The 20,733-nt window shown below is 34.7% G+C and overlaps 1 protein-coding gene and 1 long non-coding RNA gene across 2 annotated transcripts in view; one reads left to right on the top strand and one right to left on the bottom strand.

Annotated features, from left to right (window-relative positions):
- Top3beta (DNA topoisomerase 3-beta) overlaps positions 1-20,733 on the top strand; it is a 100,371-nt gene that overhangs the window by 13,580 nt on the left and 66,058 nt on the right. The window lies entirely within an intron of this gene.
- On the bottom strand, positions 6,048-15,930 carry LOC140439908 (uncharacterized). The gene is made up of 2 exons (XR_011950751.1): positions 15,826-15,930; positions 6,048-6,253 (listed from the first exon to the last, which is right to left on the bottom strand). It is a non-coding gene; the product is annotated as an uncharacterized lncRNA (long non-coding RNA).

The following is a 20,733-nucleotide window of genomic DNA, read 5'->3' as shown; positions in this document are numbered from 1 at the left end:
GTAATAAGAGTGATATAATAGATCATTTAAAGACAATACATATTATATTATATACTTTCCAAGCCTTTATTTATATAAAAGTAGAATATCTCTGACAAAGAAAAATATCTCTGACAAGTAATGATACCTAACCTCTCAATTGTTGATCAAATCGGTACGAAAAATATGGAGAATACGCAGCGCTTGTTACATGATGAAAAGCTCTATTAAATATCTTAAGTAATTGAAAAAAAATCATTGTCTTGCAATTTTCACAATTGTAATTTATTAGTTATAAATTATTACACCTGCAAAATAATACAAAATGATTTACTACAATTCTATATTTATTTAATCTTTTCTCTGTCCTGGAAAAAAACCAAAATTCGTAAAAAAGAGTTATATTATGCTATATTAAGAGTTAATATTTATGTTAATATAAAGGATCATTAAAACATTTTCTAAATTTTGATTTAATATTTTCAGATTTTGGTAAATAATAGTACGTGACACATAATACTTTTTATTCTTGATTAAAAAATAAGTGTTAAGGAGAAAAATTATTTCCGAATAGGAAAATTTTAAATAACGCGCTCAATGACTCACTGGTCCACTGCGCATGACGTATGATTCAGCCATTTAAGAATGGTCGCTTTATAAATTGTTTTAATTGTTTTGATAGATATGTTTTGTTTAAAATTCTAGATACTTTACAGCGACCATTCTTAAATGGCTGAATCATAAGTCATGCTCCTCGAGTGCTCGAATTTTGTAGAGTTTATCGTAGTTTTGCTTATTTTTCTTCGGTTCAACGGAATTATCATTGAGATGAATATTACTAGGAAGCCAGGAAAATCGGTCTCTGGAAATAACACTGCTGATAAAGGAATCTCTTATTTCTTCTTTTGACGACCAATAGTCTCTGAAACTGGGCATTTTTTTTTCAGAATCATGAGCAAATTCTTCTTCTTCAGATGCAAATCCACTAATGGATGTTAGCGATCACATTTTCCATTAATTCTCTATTTCTTGCAATATGTATCAGAGATTGCATGTCGTTAATCCCTGTCCATTGCCTTATGTTTCGGAGCCAGGACATTTTCTTGTGTCCCATTCCTCTCTTGCCTTCAATTTTACCCTCGATTATAAGTTGGAGGAACTGGTATTTTTCATTTCGCATGATGTGACCTAGATACGCCGTTTTCCTTTTCTTGATGGTTTCGAAAAGTTGGCGTTCTTGTTTTATTCTTTTAAGGACATCTATATTTGTGATTTTCGCTGTCCATGGTATTTTTAGGATACGGCGATAGAGCCACATTTCGAAAGCTTCTAATCTGTTTATATCCCTCGTTTTGAGTGTCCAGCCCTCTACGCCATATGAGCAAATTGACTCCCAAGAATATTTTTATTTCCTCACAGGTCGTTGACACAAAATTATTAATACCACCATTTTTTTGTATAACATACAAATTAGTTTGGAAAACAATGTGTTTAATGTGTGTCTCGGGTACATTTGGTCTAGTTTCTTCCTGAAACTCCTTGATTTGATTCACGTGTGAAACGTCAAGTGCCCATTTTATGATCTCTTTTTGGAGTTTACTTTGACTTTGAGTCAGAGGCAAGTCGTCATCACTTTCCCCATCTTTGTTTTGCTGAGGAACAATATTTTCTGTGTTCGGATTACTGTTTTCTAAAACTTCCAGCTCATAGTTCATCACGTTTTAAAAATCTGAAGTCACTGATACAGCATCACTTGGTATTTTATTCTAATGCCTCAAAATGGAGTGAATTCATATTTTCTAAGTCTCGGACAAGTGTGTCTTTGATTCTAGAAAAAAAAAATAAGTCCAAGTGCCTAGTGGTTACCAATCAAAACCGGCAATAAAACGTGCAGGTAAAAGATACACTTTTTATTGCTTTTATGTTATTATTACATTTTCTAAACAATATACTACCCACCTGACATTTTTGAGACGCTTTTTTATAAGAAAAACACTCGAAATAAATAAATACACAAAGCAAGACACCGAGTATGTCACTGTCAATGTACCATTCTTGTAAATATGACGATAATAATTTTTTACCCGGGATATATCAATGAAAAAACTGGAATCATTCGAGCTGTGGGTGTATAAAGAATTCTGAAAATATCGTGGACAGAACACATCACAAACACAGAGGTTCTGAGGAGGATGAATAAAGAAATAGAAGTTTTAAATATAATTAAAACAAGAAAATTGGAATATCTCGAACATATTACACGTGGAGAGAAGTACACCTTGCTCCAACTGATTATGCAGGGAAAGATAAAAGGAAAGATAAGCATAGGGAGGCGTAGAATGTCATGGCTGCGCAACCTGAGAGAGTGGTACGGATGTACATCAAATGAACTTTTCAGAGCAGTCGTCTCAAAAGTCCGAATAGCTATGATGATTGTCGACCTCCGCCGCGGAGATGGCACTTGAAGAAGAAGACCCGGGATATGTATAAATCGCTACTGAAATACAATTGTTAGGTACATAGGCAACCAATTATACAGAACGGATTTGGTGAGAAAGCAGCAGGAACATAAAGAAAAATAATTTAATCTGTGGTTAGCAGCGGTAATCACTAGTCCTCAAAGGGTTAAATGGCTCAATCATTTCATCACTATCATTTTTTAAAAATTTTGCTAGGAACTGGTTTTAAACGTTGAATGTAACCAGTAGATCTTTAGACTATCTGACTGCTAGTATGTAGCAGTTCTAAGCGTTATCTAGGATGTACGTGTTCTACTACGGACGCACAATAATTTTGCTGGTCCTTTACACTAGTTTTACTTACAAATCTCAACAGGGCTAAACTAGACCTCAACTATGACTAAAATACAATTAATATAATACTTATACATTACAAAACTCGTATAAAGTGGGGTTGCTTTTTGCCCATCATGTTCCTTGTCTACTAAATTGACTTACTATTCTCCTCCATTTATTCCTGTTTGTTGCTATTTCTTCCCAACCATCTTTTCCTTCTTTTCTGAGATCTTCTATTACACTATTAACCAATTTTGTCTGGGCAGCCCTTTCCTTCTTTTCGTGATTGGCCCCGTTTTAGGATATTCTTTGGTATCCTCTTCCTTTCCATTCTCATCACGTCCCCGTCCATCTCACTCTCTGTGCCTTTATGCAGCGACGGATGCTTGGTTCGTTATACAGTTCGTCTAGCTCACTGTTCGTCGAACCCAACCTTCCACCTTGTTTTTGTCTCCATATATAGCTCTGAGCATTATCATTTCTCATCCTTCCAATTTCTCCGTATTTGTTTTATTTTTATTGTCCATACTTCACTACCATACTTTATTACTGTTTTATGTATCCTTAACTTTATCTTTCTCGATACGTATTTGGATTTTATCAGTGGTCTGAGACTTTATATCTTTTTACTTTCCTTTGTTAATCTGTCATTCAGTTCCCATTCTTCCTGACCTTTCTCTTCTATAATAACCTTTTATAATATAATCTTTTTATAACATTTCTTAATTCTTTTCTTGTTTTCGTTAGAATAGTAAGATTATCAACGAACAGACATTGATGAAGATGGATCCGGTGGTTTTAACTCGACTATTTTTGTTTATTGTTTCCAATACCAAATTAAAAAGCACCGTGAATAACGGATCTTCTTTTGTATGACCTCTGTTCACTTCAAATTCATCAGATGATAATCCTCTCCATACTAAATGATTTCGTGTGCTATTCAGAGTCATTCTTACTAACCTAACTTGCGGGTATGCCCAAGGAGCTTAGTGCTTTATACATTTTAATCTTTCTTATCCTATCCTATGCTTGTTTAAAATCTATGAACAATGCACGAAGGGTTACCTTATGTTCATAGCAGGTAGTCTGGGTTTCTCTTAGTGTAAAATCCTGATCTATCACTGATCTTTTAACTAAAACCGGCCTGATAATCACCTAGTTTATCTTCAGCAAATCTGTTGAGTCTCTCTCATAGCATCCTGGCTAATACCTTGCAACTATTCAACAGAAAAACACTTCTGTAATTTTCACATGCCAATCTATCCCCTTTTTGTATATGGGACATAATAAAGCTTTGGTCCAATCTTTAGGCATATTTTTTTCTTCTCATATCCTCTTGATAGGGCTATACATCCTTTTTTGTAGTTCTTCCCCTCCATTCTTTAGCATTTCCGCAGCTATTTAGTTTTCTCCCGGTCTTTTGTTATTTTTGAGCTCATTGATTATAATTTTAATCTCTTCTTCACTAGGCAGTTTTATTATTATTCCATCATCCTCTTAAGAAAATTTTCATTCACATGTATTTTGTTCGTTCAGAAGTTCACTAAAATATGTCTGCCATATACCCATCACTAATTCTTTTTCACTCATGAGTGTTCTATCTTTTTTCATGTATGAATTGTAATTCTGGTATCCCTTTTCAATTTTTTTAGCTTCTTGATAAAACGACTCTATTTTTTCGGAAATCTGTGTTCTATATCTTTTATAATTTTTTGTTATATTCTCTTTTCTGTCGTCTACATATTCTTTTCATTATTCTTCTTTGATCTTTGTAACTCTGGTTCATACAATCATTATTATATGTTAGTGCCAATTGTCTTAATCTTTATTCATCAACCCAATTCTTCTGTGCTTTCTTTTGGATATTTTGTGGAATAATTTTATCATTTGCTATAGTTATCACCTCTTTTGTAGTTTGCTACACTTGCTCTTACCTAGTTTCTCTTCGTCTTTCTGAGATAATAGCCCTTCATTAATTTCATTGATATACTTTCCTTTTATTTCCACTTTGCTTAGCTCTTCTATATCACATCGATATTTCTCTTTGAATTTGTTTTTCTCAGTGTTTTATCTTTGCGCCATTCCACATACAGCTCTAACCAGAAAATGGTCCAAATCCATTTCGAGTCCTCTCATACTTCTTATATTTCTTATAAATTTCATTCGGTTTCTTTCCATCATTACGTGATCAACCTGGTTAACCGTCCTTCCACGAGAAGATATCCAAGTTCCCTTATGTATTTCTTTTCGTTCTAATTGGGTGTTCCTCACCACCATATTTTTGTCTATCACAGAACTGATTAGTCTTTAGCCATTATCATTTGTCACTTCTTGCTTGCTATGTATTCCAGCTACTACGTTATACATAGCTTGTTTCCCAACTTTTGCATTGCAATCAGCGATTACTATTTTTATATCATGTTTTGGTAGATGTAGATGCTGTAGTGCTGTAGATGTATGTAGTCTGTCTTTTGTTTCATCATCTTTTTGCTAGGATGGGGCGTGAAAATTAATTATGCTTATATATTGTTTTCTTCCTTCATTCGTTTGCTCACATTCTGCTACAAGACATAACTTTCTCTTTAAAATTGTTTGCAACTGGGAAACCTGTTCTCGGCATCTTGTCTTTCCCTCCACTTTTAAATAGCGCTGTGCCTTCAACTTCCGTTATTTAATTTCCCATTTGTTTAGTTTCTTGTAAACCCATAACATATATTTCGTATTTCTTTATCTCGTTGGTTAGCTTTTAAACGTTAACTCATAAAAAAACCCTTTAATGTTCCAGGTCGCTGGTATCATCTCGTTATCATCTAGTTATTTTCTCTTTTTAACTTTCCCTAACAGCTCCCTTTTTACCTCCTTTCTGTTATTTTTCCTCTTTATATTTTTCAACTTATAACCAGTGATCATTGCGTTGCTTGGGTCGTTTCCTTCATATCAGTCCTATCGGCTCTAATATTTTTTTTTTGCTTCTTCTAATTTTTCATTGTCTCTATTTCATTTTCATACCCTTCCTTCTGTTGCTATGTTACTAACTCCCATTTTTATTTATTTTCCAGTTTTTCATTCTTGATTGCTCTTTGTGTTATTATGCTCTACATTTTCCTTTCTTTTTTACTCAAATCGTGGTTTATATAAACTCGTAAGTTTTTCAAGCTTGTTAGCTTGTATTTATTCTGCATTATATTTTCTCTCTCAGAAATATCTTAATTCTATTAGACGCTCTAGTTCTTGTTGCATTAATATCCTTAAAAAGGTAAAAAAACGCAAAAATATTTCAAAATCATATATTACAAAAAAATCTTAGATATTAATTTTTTATCACAGTTTATAGCTACCAAAGGAACCCGTTATTTTAAACCAGCCAATAGGATCCATTGGGTGTGCCTGTAAAATTTCCTTTGGAACTTGGCTCCTGTCCATCTTTTGATTCTTATCGAACCTTATTAGTGGGTTACTTTCGCTGTAGTGTAAATAACCTAAAATAAATCATAAACTTTTTCCTAAACGACTTTTGACAAACGTAAAGTAAATTCAAAGTAAATTTACAAAATTTATCAGTTCGATTTTTTCAAAAAATGTAGGAAATGACTTTTTATTTCGAATTTAATAAACATAATAGCTGAAATACTGTGTCGTAAATATCTATTTTGAAGTTAAACATCAGCAGACTTTCATCACAACATGCTCATTTCTAATGATTAATTCTAGTATTTTATAACGCATCGAAAACTGCAACATTATCCGCCATAAACTTTTTAATTGCCGTATTAAAGATCACATCAGTACATTTATACAGAATTACCTTAATTAAAAAGCTGACTCAAGAAATAGAAGCGAAAGTAAGCAAAATGAACTCCGTAAATATCACAAAATATTAAAATAGGACAGTTTTGTGGGTTAGTGGAGCTAATATCCAAAATTACCATCAACAGGGACCTATAAAATCTATTTTACAGCCTATTTTAAAACTTGTACAAATGTATTATAAAACCTATTTGAACCTCTTAAGAGCTTGCAAAATGTCAGTAAGGATGAATTATATAAAGAATCCACTTAAAATTTAGTAAAAAATATATAGCTGTAGGTATAGCTGTAGCAGCAACGAATTGTTTCGGTCAGCAGTTTCGAAAATACGTATAGCCCTGATGATCGCCAACCTTCGGAACGAAGATGGCACTTGAAGAAGAAAAAATATATTCAACGCTTCATGGAATATATTTAATAAAAAGCTGCCTCATGAATCAACACTACCCCAGCAAAAAACGAAATACGTAGAATCTTAATTAATGGTCGTGTCTTTATAAGTGCGTTGCACGTCATTCAATTTTACTTACGTTGACGTTTTTGCACAGCGTTGCCGAATTTTCAGAATAGCTGAAAATGTAGAGAATTATGAAATGATAAGATTATTCATTGTATATCTGTTCAGATATAAATGAAGAAAACTGCAATGACAAAAAATCACGCATTACAAAAAATCACGCATTATAATGAAAAATTTTTATTAATAAATTTAAATACAAAACAATTTTGCTTGAAAAAAAAATATAATTACTATTACCATAAAACATTTTTGTGTATTTGTTTCAATTTTATATTGCTAAACATTATTGTATTGTTATCTACCTATCTTCAATAGTTACTGCTATCAATGGCCCTCCATTATTAGTATTAGGGTATTTTTAAAAATACTGAATTAATGAATCAGTTTTTGAGTTGAACTATTGAGTTATCTACTATTTTAATGCGAAATAACCACAATTTTAAGTAGTAATTTTAAGAAGTCCTAGGCATGGAAGAAAAACAAAGAAGAAACAGAATACTTGACTGGTTTTTTGTTTATCGTACTGCAGCCAATTTGCTTATTGTGCATTGTGTATGTGTTAAGTAATTGCCCTGTTACTAAGTAAAGTCGGCTTTATTTCTGGACAAACGAGAGAATTTTTAAAAAAATTCTTTTTTTAATAAAAAAAATCTCATCTCTTGCGGACTACAACTCACCATCCCTGAGATGAGTTGTAGTCATACAAAGTTATTAAGATGACCCTGCAACAAATGGACCTTTTAAAGACCAATTGACAAAGGAACTCGACCCACTGTAGGAGTTTGCCAAGTTAATAAAGAAGGCATAAGTAAAGCAAAATGCCAAATTTTGCACAAATTTTTAAAAGAAAACAATACCGACCTGATAGCAATACAAGAAACGCATACGGAAAACGAAGTTCAATTGAGTTCAAGAGGAAAAAATCCCAGGCTATGATCTACTTTGTGCTACCTACGATAGAACATAAGGTGTAGCAAGTTCACTTCTATCAAGAACAACATCCACGAGGTAAACTGAGAAAATCGGCCTAGAACACCCAGCGTATATGTAGGGGATTTTAACAGTCACCATGAGATATGGAAGTACTCTGAAAATGACAAAAATGATTTGTCCGTTTTGGAGTGGTCAGCCAAGTGGACGCCAAGGATAGAGGCATTTTAGATCTGTAGCTTGAAGAGGAGTATAACCCTGATCTTTGTTTTCTTACCACCGACGACAAAGACCAACCTCTACCAACATTAAGAAAGGTCATGACCGATTTTTCCCTTAACCAACACCGCTCCATTCTCATCAAAATCGGTATTATTATTATCACCAGGCACCGGGATCAGACCAAATAGCATCTGAGCTGATTAAGGAAGGGGAGACTCACTACTGAATTCAATAGATGAGGTATCAATTAATGTTTGAGTGAACAAGCAGCTCCGCAGTGAATAGATACTGCCATAATTGTACCATTACATAAAAAAGGAAATCAGTGGAATGTGTAAACTACCGGAGAATTACGCTGTTTCATACAGCATACAAAATCATACAAAAGTAAGTAGCAAGATACATAGAATACAATACACGGAACTTTGTAAGATAATAAGGAAAAATATTAAGGAAGACGTAAGAAAATACAATGAAAGACTGGTAGAAAATGCAATAGAACACAGAAAAAAAATATAAGAAAACAAGAAAAGCTTTAGTCATTGGGAAGAAGCAAATCGTTGCTTTAACAAACGAAAACACCAGAGTACAGACAAATAAAATAATATAACTCGTGACTAAATTCCTACAGCGAACTATACAAAGCCCCTAAAACACTTGAAGAAGCAATCAGCAACCAAGAAGATATACTAGAAGTCCTTCCGGAGAAGTAGCATCGATAATTACAAAACTGAAAAGCGGTAAAGCAGCTGGAATAGATGGCAACGAGAATTAATGAGTAGAGCTAAAGAATATGAAATTCCGCTAGCATTACCTTCATAGATTTTGAGACGGCTTTCGATTCTACATATCCTCCAAGGAAATAATAGAAGCTTTGACCAACCAATGCATTGACAGACACTACCAGAGGCGGTCCGACAAGAAGACGCAATCTCACGAAAGCTCGCCACTGTAACTCTAGAAAATAAATTCAGCCAAATAAACTGGCAGAACAAAGGCCTATCCATTGATGGAGATACTTTAGCCATCTACATAAGATTTGCAGACGACATCGTTCTGATTGTTTATTAACTTATAGGGAACTAAATGCAGCTAGCAATGAAGTTGGAAACCGAAAATAATAATGTGCCAATTTGAACAAGCAATTAGAAATGCAAAGACCGCAAAATCAGTAGGTCCAGATCTGATACCCACTGAGCCTAATTAAATGCATTGACGAAGAAAGAAGTTTGGTTGCTGTCCAAGTTTGTAACACTACCAAAGTCAGTACATGCGACAGAATGCTCCCAGTACAGAACAATTTCCTTAATAAGCCACACACTTAAGATATTTCTCAAAATAATACATGGAAGACTATACAAAAAAATAGAAGAATATATAGATACCACCCAGTTTGGATTCAGAGGAGGACTAGGAACGAGAGGCTCTGTTCGCTTTTAACGTTCTCGTGCAAAGACGACTAGATATGAACCAGGATCTCTATGTCTGTTTTATAGATTATCAAAAGGCTTTTGATAGAGTACGACATCAGAAACTCGTAAAACTGTTAAAGAAAAGAATGTGGATAGTCGAGATATACGGGTTATTGTCAATCTGTAATAGAATCAAAAAGCAAAGGTTAGAATCGAAAATGCGGATACAGAAACTATAGAAATCAAAAGAGGTGTTAGACAGGGTTGCGTGCTGTCCCCATTGTCATTCAATCTGTACAGCGAAGCTATTTTTAAGGAAGCAATATTAGAGGAACAACAGGGTATATCAATAAACGGAAAAATCTTGAACAACATAAGATCGCAGACGACACCAAGAGCATGATTATTTCTAAGCACATACAGTAGGAGGCTAGATATTGAGGGAAAACAAGTAGAAAGAGTGAATAACTACAAATATCTGGAACCTGAGTAAATGAAAACAATGACCAAGGTAAAGAAATAAGGACACGCATTGAAATTGCAAGACAAGCATTTATAAAAATGAAAACAATGTTTGTTAATCGAGACCTTCCTTTGGAACTGGGGATAAGAACCTTAAGATGCTACGTGTTCTCGACTTTGGGATTGCGAGGATATAAAGCACATTAAAACAAGAAAGCTGGAATATTTAGGCCACATTACCAGAGGGGCAAAATATGAGATATTAAGGCTCATAATGCAAGGTAAAATCAAGGGTAGAAGATCCATAGGAAGACGAAGAATTTCCTGGCTAAGAAACCTAAGAGAGTGGTATAGTTGCAGCTCAGTAGATCTTTTCAGAGCAGCTGCCAATAAGGTACGGATAGCTGTGATGATAGCCAATCTTCGATAGGAGAAGGAACTACAAGAAGAAGAATGAAGTTGGCTTAAAAATGAAATAGTGGATGTCCAAGATGCAATAATAAACAACTCTGCACTTGAGACAGTAGACGAGGGGACAATTAATACATAAATCTGGCTCCTTGCTCCCAGAAATCAACAGAAGAATGGAACTGACTTGGGCATCTTTTGATCACCTGGAGAAAAAATCATTCGATCAGTGTATACTACCAATCATGACATACGGCAGCTAAACTTAGGACACTAAAGAAATAGATAAAGGCGAAACTCAAAGTCACTCAAAGGTTAATGGAGCGATCTGGTAAATATAAAAGAATTCTCAAGTTACAAGTTCATGAACATAAATAACTGGTTATGTGTTATTGGATACAGTTGGTTAGCTGTTTTATGTTAACAACTATATGAGACGATTAGAAATTGATGGTTGAAACGTAGTTTTATAATAAGTTGATCCGACGTTACTCGGCTTATAACTTAAGAAGAAGAGGCCCTATCGGTTATAAAGCAACACTAGGTACATGAGAAGTATAAAAGGATAAGTTATAAGTTCATGAGTTTAAAGTGGATAGATAGAGTTAATAAACTGTTGTTGTATATTGACAAGATATGTAAGAACTGCAAAAGTAGAATGTTTGTAGGTGGCTCTGTTAAATTTAAGTAAAAAAGGGAGAATGAGTAATTTTGAAAAGTTGTTGAGAAGAGGAAAGACTCTACAGGAAGCTGGGGTCTCCAGAGATCCGAAAACCAAATCCTGAGGGAGCTATATGGATAAGTAAAGTAATATGAGGGATGGAAAGAATGAAAAGATGATGATCTTGTTTAAACAGATATATGGGTGGTTTTTGTGATAGGTGGACTCGACTTATAACTTAAGGAGAAAAGGCCATATCTGTTATAAAGCAACACTAGGTACATAAGAAATGTAAAAAGGATAAGTTATAAGTTCACGAGCTTGAGGTGGGTGGAAAAAGTTGATAGACTATTGGTGTATATAGACCTTACGTGTAAGAGCTGCAAAAGTAGAATGGTTGCAATGATTCTGATAAATTTAAGTAAAAAGAAAATTGAAAATTAAAAATAAAATGAAAAATGTGATGTTTTTAAAAAATTGTGAGGAGAGGAAGTTTTGAAAAGATTAATTGTGTCGAAAAGAAGCAAGGAGAACATTAAATATAGGGATCAGACCTGAAATGTAGGTTAAATAGAAAGGAGTGGGTAAAGATAGAGATTTTGATCTATTGAGAAGAGGTTTTGGAGTGAACTAAGGAAGATGAATAATTGACGAACGAATAATGATAAATGTAAATTTTATTGTAGAAGTAAATTAAGGATGTGGGTTATGAGAATAATTGGCGATGGAGTGGGAGGAAGTCTTGATTGAGTGAGACATGGCGATTAACACAATTTGGACTTTTTTGTTTTTTTTTTTTGATGATTTCAAGGTCTTCCAAAAAAAGAACATGATTCCTTTTTTATTCATATTTAGTATTTAAATGAACTAATTAACTAAAAAATACGGTATTTTCATTAGTTAATCAGGTTCCTCAAGATAAATATTTATGAAATATGATAGCACTAACAATAATAATAGGATAAATTTAAAATGTATTCAAATACTACCTCGAATCATGTGCTTTTCCATATATTATGTAAAATATATTTTAAAGAAATCAGTTCTTATCTCGACCTACTTAAAGATTTTTAAGAGAGTTTTACACTTTCCTTTTCCATCCTGTTCGAGTATATTTGTTTGTTATTTTAGCGTCCCATGGTATGTTTCGTAATTTTCCATAAAATTTTTCAACTAAGACTAAAAGTACTGTGCAAAAAAAAGAAGAGGGAGAAAACGGTAGACATAAATCAGAGATTATTTTTTCTATTTCAAGGTAGTGGAACCTCATTTCAAGGCCTGATTGACGGTTTATAGATTAAAAAACTAATATGATACGAAGCGTTATGTTACACACAGACACGCACACACACACACACACACACACACATATATATATATATATATATATATATATATATATATATATATATATATATATATATATATATATACACTCGCGATCATAAAATCCGGGTCACCTTGAAAATCACCGATATTTTATTTTTAACGAGCTTTATCGTAAATAATAATAACACAAATACAAACTAATCCATGTTTCTGAGAATTGTTGCGATTTCCTTTGTAACAAAGAATTCCAATAGTGCCGATTTCGCGGTAAAGTGCACACTTCCCAAAATAAACGCTACCTGTAACTCCGCTTGTTTTAAATGTCTCGTTTGTACTTCGACTTTCTGTTCAAATGCAATGGACAAACGTTTATTATTGCCACCATTAGTGTTTATTAGTGCCATTATTAGTGTTTATTTTTTGACAAAAATGCCTTTGACTGTTGTTGAAACGGCACAAATTGTTGCACTTGTGGAAGACGGTCACACTCAACGGCAAGTCGCAAGAACTGTTGGCGTAAGCCTTTCTACGGTTCAACGAGTGCTTCAACGCTTTCAGGAGACAAGTTTGCTAACCAGGCGACCTGGCTCTGGACGAAGAAGAACGACCAAGGTACTAGATGACCGTTTCCTTGTGTTTCAGGCTTTACGAAACCGGACCTCCACTGAGGTTATGCATCAAAATCGTCTAGAGGAAGTACGAAATCGCAATTTTAGTGTTGCAAAAGTCAGAAGAAGACTTCGTTCTTCTTGACTATCTTCTCGGGTAATGGCTAGAGGACCGCCACTTCGCCGGGTGCCTCGAGTTGCACGACTAGCTTTTGCTCGACAATACGCGCATTGGGGAATTAACGATTGTAGCAAAGTGTTATTCTCAGATAAATCCGGTTTCTGCTTAACTGGATCCAATGGACGTGTAAGAGTTTGGAGGAGAACCGGTGAACGATTTTCACAAGCTTGCATTGCTCCAAGAATGCCATTTGGTAAAGACTCGGTCATGGCTTGGGGAGGTATAACTTCCGACTTCCACACAGAATTACCCTTCATCGAAAATGGGTCCCTAACTGCACGAAGGTACATTGCGGAGATTCCGGAAGAACATGTCATGCCCAACATGACAGGGCTTGGAGAAAACGCCGGTTTTATGCAGGACAACGTGCGACCGCAAGTTGCCAGAATCAGTATGTAATACTTGGACGAAGTTGAAATTACGAGGGTACCCTGGCCAGCTAGGTCTCCGGACCTGAATCCCATTGAACATCTCTGGAACGATTTGAAAAAACGTATTCAAACCCATACACCTCCTCCTAATAACGCACAGGAGCTTAAGGATTTGTTAGTGAGAGAGTGGAATAACATACCACAACATGTAATCCGGAGAAAAATTGAGAGTATGCCCCGTCGTCTGCAAGAGGTTATTAGAGCAAGGGGAGGCAATACACGATATTGGTCATTGAAATTTCACTGATTTTTTATCACGTTCTGTATTTTCCATTTTTTTTTCGTATGTCTGTTTTATCAACAATTTGATTTGTTTTCTGTTTTTTCAATAAAAACAATAATAAACCATTTTTTTTCTTTCAAAACAAACATTGATGACAAATAAAAAATACATTAGCCAAAAAAAAGGTTATTACTGCAACAGAGGCAAAAATATTTAAGAAACTTGAAATTTTCAAGACGACCCGGATTTTATGATCGCGAGTGTATATATATATATATATATATATATTATATATATATATATATATATATATATATATATATATATATATATATGTGTGTGTGTGTATATATATATATATATATATATATATATATATATATATATATATATATAAAGTGAATTAAAGAAAAGAAAAAAAAACAAATACTGCACAGGTACACTAAGTGACATAGAAATCTGAACATCCATTATAAATTATTTTATTTTAATACCATTTTTTTATACAGGTCATCTTGACAAAAGTAATACTTGATTAGAATTTCAGCCATATAATAGGTTTTAGTTTTTATTTATTTTTATAACCACCAAAAATTTCACCTTTTAAATTTAGTACCTATCTAAATTTAGTGGTGTGCTATTCATAAGAACAAGATTGAGTCAAAAACTAGACCTGTACTAAACCAGAGAACAGGCAGGAATTCGATTAAAGTTTGGCACCAGCGACCACATGCAAGCGTTAAAACAACTCTTTGAAAAATCCGTAAAATGTAACCGATCTCTGGTATTAGTATTTATAGATTTGCACAAAGCGTTTGACTCGGTAAAACTTAGATAGTGTAATTGAAGCATTAAGTGAAAGTTGCATTGCTAAGCCGCTATTTCAGATTAGTACATAATATTTATGGAAATTGCGACAAACATAATAAAGTTACACTAAAGCATTAACGAGATAAAAATTCAAAAAGGTGTTAGATAGGGCGACGCACTATCGCCAAAGCTTTTTAACTGCCATAGAACGTGCTTTTAAATGGCGGGAGAAGACTGCACTAAGCTATGCTGATAACATAGTTTTGATAGGAGCTGACCTAGGCGAAATCAACACCATGTAAGAAGAATTGGAAACCGCCTGTAGAAAATTAGGTGAGATATCAAGAAGAATAGCACATGGATGGGCAGCATATGGAGCTCTTCAAAACATATTTAAAGACTATGTATTTAAATCGCCAACGTCCGGAACGGATAGGCACTTTAAGAAGAAGAAGATGTATTTAAAGAAAGTCTTCGATCAATGTGTTCTGTCAGTAATCTACGGTGTGGAAACACTGTAACTAACAAAAAAAAACATTGCCTCAAATCTAAGAATAGCACAAAGAAAGATGAATGATAGGAGTAAACAATAAAAGACAAGATCAGAAACGAAGACCTATTACACATAACCAGAGTTACAGATGTTGTGGAAAGAGCTTACATCATGAAATGGAAAAGGGCTAGCCACTTAACAAGGATGAAGTAGGGAAGATGGACACGCAAGTTAATCGAATGGACACCAATAATAGATAAACGAAACAGAAGAAGACCACCTACACGACAGTAAGAAAATCTGCAAAGATGACGAAAAATTGGATCCATACTGCACTCTGGATACAAATGGCGGGGCCTATATCATCAAGTGGACTTCAAACGGACTGATGATCATGATAATTTTACCTAAAATATTTTGGTACGCCTATTAAAGATTAATGTATTACTCTGCTACTCTTTAACAGACTTTAGAACTGAATAATTCTAATAGAGGGACAGGAAATGATATTTAATATTAGTAAATAGTAGTTGAAAGACTAATAAATTTCTTACCAAGAAATAGGAAAAGGCCAAATAAGTAAACCAATGGCTTCATTTTGATAATTTTGAAGTAGTAATGGTAATTTTGAAGCCAATTCGGTTATATACTGTTTGTTGAATATAATTAGTGATTAGGCATCTACATTAATAATTAATAGGGTTTATATAAATATTCCTAATATTTTTCATATTTATCAACTGTTTGGTTAAAGTTTTGACGTAAATTGAGTTTAAGGATTCCTATTAATAATAATATTAATTTATTGTGGACTAAAATAGCCCTTAAAAATTATTTGAATTGTGTTTTTTGTTTCCAAATTATTTATCCTTTATTTCTAGTCGTGATCTCATAGTACTCCAGTCGTCAGAGACGAAAATGCCACTGAACCTCTAAAAATCATACGAACAAGCTGAATTATGCTGAGGATGTCCATTTTGGGATTCCAAAATATATGGAAAAAAATTTACCACTCCCACCTCCGGTTTCCCCATAAACTCCTCCCTCGTAGGGGTGGAAAAACGGAAAAAATCGATTTACCAAGAATATGTACGCTGCGACGTAGAAAAAAATGTTTCAAATAAAAAATATATCTTAGATAATTTTGAATAAAAATGTTTGTTATTGCTTTTTATGTAGAAGGGACCGTTCTCTCAGAAACAATGCTTGGAGCGACCGGCGATTTTGAATGTCAGTTACTCGCGCGAAATCAATTGTAAATAAAATTTATATCAACTCGACGGTAAAAATTTAATATCTTTTGATCAGAGTATCCTATTCACAAAAATCAAAATGCGTTTTAAAGGTGAAGAGTAGTTTTCGTATACAAGGTTTTTTTTTGTTTTTTTTTGCCGCAAATGAAGTCGGTTTTAAAAAGGTGTTAATAAAGGTCGTAAATAAAGGTTGCGCGATTTTTGCCATTTTTTATGATTCTCATGAGATCAATACAATTTATCACTTTCATTAACCAGTCGTTATTGAGTTTCCATACGTAGAGCCTAATCTTCAAAACTTATAGCATAAAATTTCGGTTTTAAGTTTTTGCAATAAATGTGAGGCATTTGAAATAGGCCTTAAAAACGCTGAATTTAAACTTTCACGTTACAAACGATCTAAAACGTTTAAAACGTTTTCTTTTCAATTACACAACTTCAACTACAAACTCCATCCAATACCGTCTTCTTGGAGTTATTTCCCGTGACGTACGATCGTTTGTAATGTCTGCGTTTTATAACTAAAGTCATACATTTTATTATCCTCATGAGAATCGTAAAAAATGACAAACATCACGCGATGTTTATCTATTTAACACCTTTATAAAAACTGACTTCACTTGCGGCAAAATACAAAAAGTGCATACGAAAGTTACACTCTTCACCTTTAAGGTAAGCGTCCACAGGTCCGCATCGGACGCATCGTACGCATCGGATTTTAGTGTGCCTTGTATAAAAACTTATGTAACTGAGTCCACTGATCCGCATCGTACGGACGGCTTCATCGGCAATGCCGAACCGTTGCTTCTAGAGGCAACTTTTGCGATGTGTGCCGATGATGTCATACGGAATTCCGATCAGTGTCGATCAGTAAACGCACTCTGCTCGCTGTTCGCAATTTCGCATGATCCCAAGGTCCAGTGGGAGCTAATCTACAGCTATTTGCATTTGACGATTATCTTGTCAACACCTGTTTTTGCATTATGGACGCATCACAATTAATTACATTTGTGCAAGAGTATAAGAGAGGTATATAACTTAGCACACCCTAATTATGCAAATGAACAAAGAAGAAGAATCCATTCTACATTTTATTTTATTATTTATTGAGGTGTTCGATCTCCCCAGATTTTTAATACAAGATTTGATATTTTTAATTATTTTTAATCTATAACTTTTTGTACGTAATCAAAGAAGTAAACCCAGTAGAGGTGTGCTTATTAGTTCTTTTAGACGAACTAGTTCAAGAGAACTATTTCACAAAAATGAACTAGTTCAGTGAACTAGTTCGCGAAAGAACTATTTGTAGGACCGAAATCGAAATCCAACCCTAACATAACTGGTTGCCAGATGTCTCGTCTTATCATCACACAAGCTCGGCGCCGGCCGCGCGTTTTCTTTGGTTTTCAGTCAGTCTTTCACTCTTTCACTACCGTACAAGTAGTTCGGGTTTGGAACCATTTCTTTCGATCGTATGTTTAGGTTTAAATGTTTTAAATTTTGGTGGAAAGGGTAAACCTTGTTGCCAAACTATCCACATTTAAGAGAGGCGTATTTGAACACCTAATTGCTTCAAAATATTTATCAAGGACCACTGAAGCAATAAAACAATTAAAATGTATTTTCCTTCGATTTATTTACACAATAGACTTAAGGGCTGGTTCAAACATTGACAATTATCGCAATTCTGACAGTTACATAAAGAGTTATACAAATATTAGCTTTACAGTGAGTGCGGGGAGGCAGTAACAGATATACATGAAATGATAAAATTGAGAGAGACCAACTATATACGTTTTAACACAAAACACCGGGTTTACAAGCGCATTTATCGCTTACGCACCATGCACATTTTCGAGATCACACACACACGGCCTTTTCTTGCCGAGAGGCAAATTGGCACTGTCTGTCCTAGTCCTAAGTTATATAAAGCGGGGGAGGAGCGGGTCCCTGATATAGGGAGTCAGTCGCACACACGTTAACACGATAGCTGACGATTACAATATACAGGTTGTTTTTACAACATACTGCCCCCAGTTGAAGCACTAGCTTTAACATTATAAAAAGCATTAAAAAGAAAAGAGTACATAAAAAAAAAACAATATGAGTAATAGTATACAAACAACATATGAGTAAAAGTACTAAACCTAATAACATTAACATAATCCTTCACTAGGAAGGGGACACAATTTTGTTATCGTGCGTTTGAAAATCCCATCCTTAGTTTTAACAGATGCAATTCTCACTCGGCCATCTTTACCCGGAAAGACATCCATCACTCGTGCCAATGACCAGTAGAGAGGAGGGAGATTATCTTCTTTAACTAACACAAGGTCATTGGGTTCTAAATTTTTGAATGGGAGAAACCATTTTGGACGATTTTGAAGTCGATTCAGATAATCAGTCGACCACTTTTTCCAAAAAAGTTGCTGGAGCTTAGAGAGATTTTGCCAGATGCTAAGTCTATTTTCCGGGATAGATGTATACTCCTGGTCGGGTAGCGAGGTGAGAGACCTTCCAATTAGGAAGTGACCAGGGGTAAGATATGTGAAATCGGAGGGATCATTAGAGAGGGCACAAATGGGCCGAGAATTAAGTACGGCTTCAATTTGGGTAAGTACGGTACTGAATTCCTCGAATGTAATTTTGAGATTGCCCAACAATCTATAGATATGATGTTTAGCGCTCTTTATAGCGCTCTCCCAGAGTCCTCCATGATGAGGAGATCGAGGTGGTATTGTTTTCCACCGAATTTGAGAGGAGGCTAAAAATGCCTGAATAGAAGAGTTAGTTTCCTTATTTTTCAAGAAATTATAGAGTTCGAATAACTGGTTTTTAGCCCCAAGAAAGTTTGTCGCATTATCAGAGAATATAGTCTGAGGGAGACCTCTTCGACTGATAAAGCGCTTAAGAGTAAGAAGAAACGCTTCTGTTGTGAGCCCACTGACTAATTCTATATGAACCGCACGTGTGGACATACAGACAAATAGAGCTATGTATGACTTTATCAAGGGACTTTACGAAGTTTAGAGGCCTTTATTAGAAAGGGACCACCAAAATCCAAACCTACATGAGCAAAAACTTGAGCAGAGCATAAGCGTTCCTTAGGTAAATCAGACATGATTTGAGCTAAGGGTTTGGCATTAAACTTGAAACAAACATGACATTCGTGGACTATCCTCTTAATCTCACGTAGACCATTCAAGGGCCAATATCTGAGGCGAACTTGAGAGAGAGTATTCTGAGGACCTGCATGATGGAGCCTAAGATGTTCTTTTTTGAGAATCAGACGAACAACATGATTTTTCGAGGGGAGGAGGAGAGGATATTTTTGATCAAAGGTAACTTCGGAATACCTAAGACGTCCACCTACACGGAGCATTTCATTTTTGTCAAGAAAAGGAGCAAATTGTAAGAGAGACTTATTAGAAATAATCTTATTGCCTTTGAGATCAGCAATTTCTGAGGAGAAACTTGAGTTTTGCAATAATTTTATAATTTTCATTTCGGCATTTTGAAGTTCAGATACTTCAAGTGCACCGGATAATTTTTGAGTGCCAGACTTTGCGTTATTACCAAATCTGAGTACATAAGCTATAGTCCTTACATATTTCGTGAAACTGGAGAACCTTTCAGAAAGCATGACAAAGAAATCAAATTGAGCACTTCGAGTGTGAAGAACAACTTTTCTTTCTTCAGGTAATTTATTAGAATTAAACTTCGGACTATATTCAGACAAATTTAGGTCAAATGTTTGCAAAAACTGAGGACCGTGAAACCAAAGAGTGGAGTTGAGTATGTTAGAGGGCATCATTCCTCTGGAGAGGATGTCAGCAGGGTTGTCTTTAGACTTTACGTGTCTCCAATGAGAGTGAGAAGAATTTTCTTGAATTTGAGCTACCCTGTTGGCGACAAATTGATTCCATCTGGAGTGATGTGATCTGAGCCACGCCAAAACTATCTCAGAATCGCTCCACATGTTTATAGAGGTAATAGAGGGCAATTTATCCTTTATGATATCAACCACCTTTGTGGTGAGCTTGCTAGCCAATAAAGCACCCATAAGTTCCAGCCTTGGAAGCGTTATGGTCTTTAAAGGAGCAATACGACTTTTCGAAGCAATGAGAGAGCACGAGACATTTTTTGATTTGTAGATAACCCGTATATAACAACAAGCAGCATATGCTTTCAAACTTGCGTCAGAAAAAG

Source organism: Diabrotica undecimpunctata, chromosome 4 (genome assembly GCF_040954645.1).
Source record: "Diabrotica undecimpunctata isolate CICGRU chromosome 4, icDiaUnde3, whole genome shotgun sequence".
Taxonomy (NCBI): Eukaryota; Metazoa; Arthropoda; class Insecta; order Coleoptera; family Chrysomelidae; genus Diabrotica; species Diabrotica undecimpunctata.
Note: the sequence above shows the minus strand (reverse complement) of the source record. Positions and strands in the feature narration are given on the sequence as shown.